Source organism: Moschus berezovskii, chromosome 23 (assembly GCF_049115385.1).
Source record: "Moschus berezovskii isolate FMDL1 chromosome 23, NW_MosBer_1.0, whole genome shotgun sequence".
NCBI classification, from domain to species: Eukaryota; Metazoa; Chordata; class Mammalia; order Artiodactyla; family Moschidae; genus Moschus; species Moschus berezovskii.
In genome coordinates, this window is record NC_142482.1 from 41,492,277 (window position 1) to 41,499,614 (window position 7,338).

The 7,338-nt window shown below is 41.7% G+C and overlaps 1 non-coding gene across 1 annotated transcript; it reads right to left on the reverse strand.

Moving 5' to 3' along the window:
* Positions 1-6,968: 6,968 nt before the first annotated feature.
* TRNAS-GCU (transfer RNA serine (anticodon GCU)) lies at positions 6,969-7,050 on the reverse strand. The gene has a single exon. It is a non-coding gene; the product is annotated as a tRNA-Ser (tRNA).
* Positions 7,051-7,338: the final 288 nt, after the last annotated feature.

Sequence of the window (7,338 nt, forward strand, 5' to 3'; positions counted from 1 at the left end):
GGAATGTAAATTGGTGAAGCCACTATGAAAAATAATATGGAGGTGCCGCAAAAACTAAAAATAGAACTACCATGGTGATGGTGGTTTAGTCATCAAGTCGTGTCTGACTCTTGTGACCCCATGGATTGTAGCCTGCCAGGCTCCTCTGTCCATGGGATTCTCCAGGCAAGAATACTGGAGTGGGCTGCTATTTCCTTCTCCAAGAACTACCATATGATCCAGCAATTCCATTCCTAGATATATACCCAAAGAAAATAAAAACACTAATTCAAAAATATACATGCACACAAATGTTCATAGCAGCATTATTTATAATAGTCAAGATGTGGAAGCAGTCTAAGTGTCAATTAACAGGTGAATGAATAAAGATGTGGTATATATATGCAATGGAATATTATTTAGCCATAAAAAGAATGAAATGCTATTTCAAAAACGTGGATGGACCTAGATGCTACTATGCTTAGTGAAATAAGCTAGACAGAGAAAGATACTTTATATTATCACTTATATATGGAAATTTAAAAAGAAACCAAATGGATAAATTTAACAAAATAGAAAAAATTTATTTCTCTGTTTTATCTTTGTTGCTATTGAAAACAGAGATCTTTTCTTTCATTCTGTGTGTGTGAAGGCAATTGATTTCTCGTTTATTTTTATATTTACTTTTATAAACAAATCCTTGGATACCTTCATATAATTTTAACTCTTTTCTAACTTATTTCTCGTTAAATGCATTGTCTAGATCCTGCAGAGCAGTATAAAATAATAGTAATGAGAATGGACATTTTTCTAACATGTTGCTAACTTCAAAGAGAAGGCATAAGATGTTTCCTCTGAAAGCAGGATGGTGTTGATGTAAGTTAGATATGTTTAGCATGGTTAAGGAAATATCTATTCTTTTATTTAAATGTTTAATCTATAAAAATGGATGTTAACATAATAAAGTACTAAATGTAGATGTTTCTCATGAGATATGCTAATACAGTGAATTGTATTTAAAAGTTTTAAAATTTTAAACAATTTTAATGCTCATCTCCATCTTACCATAGAAAAATTTTTACTCCTCTAACGTGCTGCTGGATTCTGTTTACTCTGATTTTATTTAGGATTCAGCATAAAAAAAAACATGTGGTTTTCTTTTTTAAATTAATTGATTTTTGGTTGCACTGGGTCTTGTCTCTGCTCAGTAGTTGTGGTCCATGGGGCCTTTGCTCTTCGGCATGTGGAATCTTCCCAAGACTATGTTCCCACATTGGCAGGTGAAATCTTATCCACTGCACCACCAGGGAAGAACTAGAACTATTACCAAGAACTATTTGCTGCGAACGAAATGGACAAAACAGATAACACAAAAGACAGACATACAAAACTCCGGCCGGAGGAGAAAAAAGATCTGCGCAACACAGATTGCGGTTTATTTTATACTTCCCATTCAGCAATGCAGGGAGGGGGCAGCAGCAATCTTTCTATGACCATACAAGGATACAATTTTGCATTTTGAGCAAGCAGATTGGTTATACCAGGAGCTAGGAACTCACTGCGTCACCTAACTAGGGAGCCTGTCCGTGTAAGTCCTCCCTCCTCCTGAAACGAGGAATGGAGTGCTTCCCTGTTTGCAGGCGAAGCACTTAACTAGGGACATTATGCGCAGGCTCCCTAGCAGAACATCTTGTTTGCAAGCATGCTCAGCCCAGGCATGGTGTTCTGTTTGCAGACACACCTTGCGTTCTTAATCTGTTTTCCAAATGTCACCTCAGCAGTTCCTTCAACTATTGGTAATCAATTTTAGTTTAAAGATCATTATTTGTTCCCCACCCCATCCAAGATCTAATATTTTCTTCTTTTTCTATATTTTAACAGTTTGAAATGCATTAGAATTATCTGTTCTGTAACTAGTTTATTAAAATTCATCTGTGAAACTTATGTGTGTTTTTTTCAGGGTAGTTTGCTGACAGCTTTATGTCTTCAATTGTAACTGGTCTGTTCGGATTTTTTATTTCTTCTAGGGTCATTTCCATATATTATATTTTCTAGAAATACACATATCCAGGTCCTTAAAATTACTCTGCATAGCGTTGATTAGGGTAGTATCTTTTAGTTTTACCTGAATTTGAAATTATGAACATTCCTTCCACACTGGACTGTGCTCTGCGACCAAGAGAGTTGCAGGAACTCTCCCCAAAGAGAACGCGAACCTCTGGGCTGAATGAAACTGGAGCGGAAGGGGCAACGCATCTTCTCTAGACTCACCATTTCAACGCACGCGCCGTTCTAACCAGGTTATTTGAAGGTCCTCGGGAGCTGGTGACGCAAAGAGAATGAAGAACCCAAAGAGCTGGAGCAAATAAGGGGGACTGAGAGACCAGAAGGCGCATGTCGGGGGATTCCTCCAAGGCAGTGGAAGCGCAGGAGCTGCAGCCAAGACTGCCAGTCCATTTCACTTAAACATCATCGCAAACACCACCTGATAACTGTCCTACTGTGTAACGGTTAGTGTTCTGGGCTTTGAATCTGACGATCAGAGTTCATATCCTTCATATCATATCTCGAAGCGACTTTTGGGTCCAGTTTAACTTTGCCTCTAGGTTAAGTGACTAGGAGGAGCTCGTTTCTGCCCCCACCCTGCTTTTTTTCCCCTCCCCGTTTTTGAGTAACACCCCTTTCCGACGTAAGGATACGTTTAGCTTCACGGAGAGAGTTAACATTTCAAAGCAAAGGAGTTCTCAAGCCATCATTTAATGCTTCTTTCTGTGATTCCCAAGTGGCCCGAGCCCTGGAGAAGTCAGAAACGGGCATTTTCTCTTGGAAGTTTACAAACTCCTGGGGAGCCGGTGGAAAGGGAGGGAAAGTGAGATTTCCTGAGATAAGACGCTCTCTGGCCTCAGAATCGTCAAGAACCCTCCTCGCCGCCCGCTGTGCCCCGAAGGCTGCTCACGGATGTGCAACCACTATCTAGGTTTTCCACACTTGTATACAAAAATTGCTCATTGTCTATCTGAAATTCACATATAGCTGGGCGTTGTTTCATCTGACACCCTACTGCCGACCTCCAGCGAGGGGCGCTTTCTTCGCCGCGGGGCATCTGCGGGAAGCGACCTCCCTGTTCTCTGGGATAATTCTCGACAGGCGGCCTTCTGTTCTGCTTTCCTTACCGACCCCCACCCCAACCCTAGCCTGGAAAGTCCTCAAAGCAGCAGCAGGCAGAGAACGCGGGAGCGCAAGTTCGTCCCCCTCTGCGGGCCGTTCTCCCGCGCCTCCTCTCTTAGGCGCTTTGGACTGGGGTTAAAAGGAGGAAGTTTCGGCCTGCTTCCTCTCCGAAGTCTCCTGAAAGTCCACAGTCAAAGCAACCTCCCCGGAAAGAGTAAAAGCCTGTCTAGATGGAAAGGAAGAAAACCTACTCCGAATGAACAACAAAAAAGGGGGGGATGGCTGCTGTTATCTGGCTGGGAGGAAAGATACAGGTAATGCCAGCTGCAAAGTAAACAGGAATCAATGTTTTCCCCAAGATCAAGCAGCAACTGTAATAAGCCACCACGGTCCGCTCTTTGAGTGATTACTGCCTTCTTACGATGTCCCAGACCCACTCGGCTACGTCCCATCTACTACTGGAATACCTAAAACCACCCTCAAGACTATACCTAATCCCCAATTAATCCGGGCTTCTTCTAACGCCTCCTCAGAAACAGCTATCAACCCAGACCCGCTTCTCACTCCCCTTAGAGCCTCTTTAGAGTCATCTGAAGTAACTAGGTTCTTAATAAAGGAGGTTTTCTCTCACTTCTCTTGTTGAGCGGTGTTTCCCGGAGTATCCTGTCGCTGTATTAATTCATTACACTGATTTTGTCAGGTTTGCTCCTGGTGGTCTTTGGCAGGTGTCTTTAACACCACCTTAGCTTGCTCTGTGAGTCCTAGCTGTGTGGGTAGAGGAGGGGTTAGAACAATTAATCCTGGCAGAGCAGGGAAAAAATCAGGATAGACACTCATGTTGATGCCGGAATGACAGGAGAAATGTGGGTCTTGGGGAAAAAAGATTTTACTAAGATGGACAGCAACTAGGATAACCATGTTTTAAAACAAAACAAAACAGAATAAAACTAGAGTTTCAGACTTTAGCATTTATCAGGATTACAGTTTGTTCAAGCACAAATTGTTGGGCCCCAGTCCTGGAGTTTGTATTTCTAACAAGTTTCCAGGTGACAATGGTGCTGGTGTTGCTTGGGAGAAACACACTTTTGAGAACCGCTGAACTAATCTCTTGGATTGCATAGAAGCTAATCCAGTGATCCAATATGAGACCTCTGATTTAGACATTTAAAATTTTCATTCTAAGAAAACAATCAAATGAGTTCCACCCTAAAACCACAGAAGGCTCAATTTCACCAGTCCCTAAAATCCATTAAATCTTTAATCAGTCCAATTTATAAACTGCCACTGGATATCCGGAAAATCTGTAATAAACAAAAGCCACCAAGCTTATGAGAAATCAGGACTCCTATTTCCTTCTCGCTGTGGGTGCTTTTGCTTCCATTTAGATGATTTGTGACAATGCTAGTTGAAATAAAAATTCCTCTTATAGGGCTGCAGGAGCAGATGTGGTCTGGTCTCCTTTCTACTTATTTGGTTGGGGGGCTTCCCAGTTGGGGCTAGTGGTAAAGAACCTAGTTCCCAATGCAGGAAATGTAAGAGACGCGTTCCCCATCCCCATGTCAGCAAGATCCCCTGGAGGAGGGCATGGCAACCCACTCCAGTATTCTTGCCTTGAGAATCCCATGGATAGAGGAGCCTGATAGGCTACAGTGCATAGGGTCACACAGAGTCAGACATAACTGAAGTGACTTAGCAGGCACATATGCATAAATTAATATAATCCCTATGGAGGAAATTGGAAAATATCTTACAAATGACTATACGCTGCTGCTGCTGCTGCTAAGTTGCTTCAGTCGTGTCCGACTCTGTGCGACCCCATAGACGGCAGCCACCAGGCTCCGCCATCCCTGGGATTCTCCAGGCAAGAACATTGGAGTGGGTTGTCATTTCCTTCTCCAATGCAGGAAAGTGAAAAGTGAAAGCGAAGTCACTCAGTCATATCTGACTCTTAGAGACTCCACGGACTGCAGCCTACCAGACTCCTCTGTCCATGGGATTTTCCAGGCAAGAGTACTGGAGTGGGATGCCATTGCCTTCTCCGGACTATACCCTAGAACACACCTTATCTCCTGGACATTTATATTATAGCTATAGACACACACATGCAAAATGGTGTATATATTTATATGCAGATATATTTACCTTTTAAAATAAGTAGCATTATATACATTGTCTTGCACTATGCTCTTTTTCATTGAACATTATATTTTGGATACATGCACCCATATGTTCAAAGCAGTACTATTCACAATAGCCAAGACATGGAAACAACCTAAATGTCCATCAACAGATGAATTGCTAAAGATGTGGTACATATATACAATGGAATACTACTCACCCATAAAAAGAATAAAATAATGCCATTGGACCAACATAGATGGAACTAGAGATTATCATAAGTGAAGTAAGTCAGAAAGAGAAAGACAAATGCTATATGACATCACTTACATGTGGACTCTAAAATATGATACAAATGAATTCATTTACAAAATAGAAATGGACTCAAAGACATAGAGAACAGACTTATGATTGCCAAGGGCAGGGGATTGGGGAGGGAAGGATTGGGAGTTTGGGGTTAGCAGAGGCAAACTATTATATATAGAATGGTTAACAACAAGGTCCTACTGTACAGCACAGGGAACTATATTGCGATACACCATAATGGAAAAGAATATATGAATAAAAAGACTATACATATGTAACTATCACTTTGCTGTACAGTAGAAATTAACACAACATTGTAACATAACATATATTGTAGTATACTTCAATATAATTGTATCTTGGAGAGCTTAATACTATACATGCATACTGTGTTTCTGGAAAGACACATTGGGGCCAATAATGTGCTACTGGTGGGAAGGGTAATTGGTGACAAAACTTTGCTGTTTAGATTTTTATAGTTTTTGAATCATATGAATATAGTACTTACTCCAAAATGGCAATAAATAAAATAAGTAATAAAATGAAAAAATACACTGTATTTTTTCCTCCCAAAGTGTGTCAAGATGAAAGTCACAGGTAGAAACTGCATGTTACTTTGGGGGGAGTGCATCACAGGGCATGTGGGGATCTTAGTGCTTTGACCAGGGATCAAACCTGTGCCCTCTGAAGTGGAAGTGAAGAGTCTTAACTGCTGGGCCAACAGGGAAAGCCCAGATTTTTATTACCTTTTCTCGGGGAGAAATACTTAGCTTTAACTGAGAATACTGTAGTGTGTACTTGTTAGTTTTGTCATATCTCTAAGAGATACATATTCTTCCCTGTCAATGATAGGGATCCTTAGAAATGGTTGCTTTTAAAGTTAAAAGATAATAGACAAAAATTCCCAAAAGATAAAATTCACCTGATAATGCCTTAAATAACCCATAATTTTATGTACACTTCTCTATAAACAACTCTATGCTGCTGCTAAGTCGCTTCAGTCGTGTCCGACTCTGTGCGACCCCACAGACGGACGGCAGCCGACCAGGCTCCACCGTCCCTGGGATTCTCCAGGCAAGAACACTGCAGTGGGTTGCCATTTCCTTCTCCAAACAACTCTATAAGCTCCTCTAAGTTTATTTGGCAATGTTTTTCTATGGTCTTCAATTAATTCTTCAGTGGAAAATCTCTGCTAAGCAAAACTTGGAATGAAAATTTCACAGGAGAATGAAACACTAGTCAAATGTATCGTTTGACAAAGTTCAGAGCCATGACAAAATGCTAAGGAAGTCGGGAAGGAGCGGGTGGAATAGAAGGAATTAACTCACTTCACCCAACTGAGCGAGTAACGAATTACCTCGCCAAAACAAGAGCCACCCCTCACAGGCTCAGCCAGCCGACGAGGATGGGATTCGAACCCACGCGTGCAGAGCACAATGGATTAGCAGTCCATCGCCTTAACCACTCGGCCACCTCGTCGCATGTAAGCCTTACTGTTTCAACATCTTCTGGCAGGCGTTTTGTAGTAACGCATCTAATCGTTCTTTTCCCGGCTTAATCGTCACAACCACAGTGTGAGTTAGATGTCTAAAGTAAATTTCACAACGGACAATAATCGACGGACAACGCTGGTAGTGGTGAAGTTACCTGGCAAATACCTGATAACAGGTGGAACCAAGCATAATAAACGTTGTTGGACACAGGCCAACACTGTCTTGCCTACTCAGCTCTGCGTCCCCGGGAAACACTCACCCGACTTTCACAGGG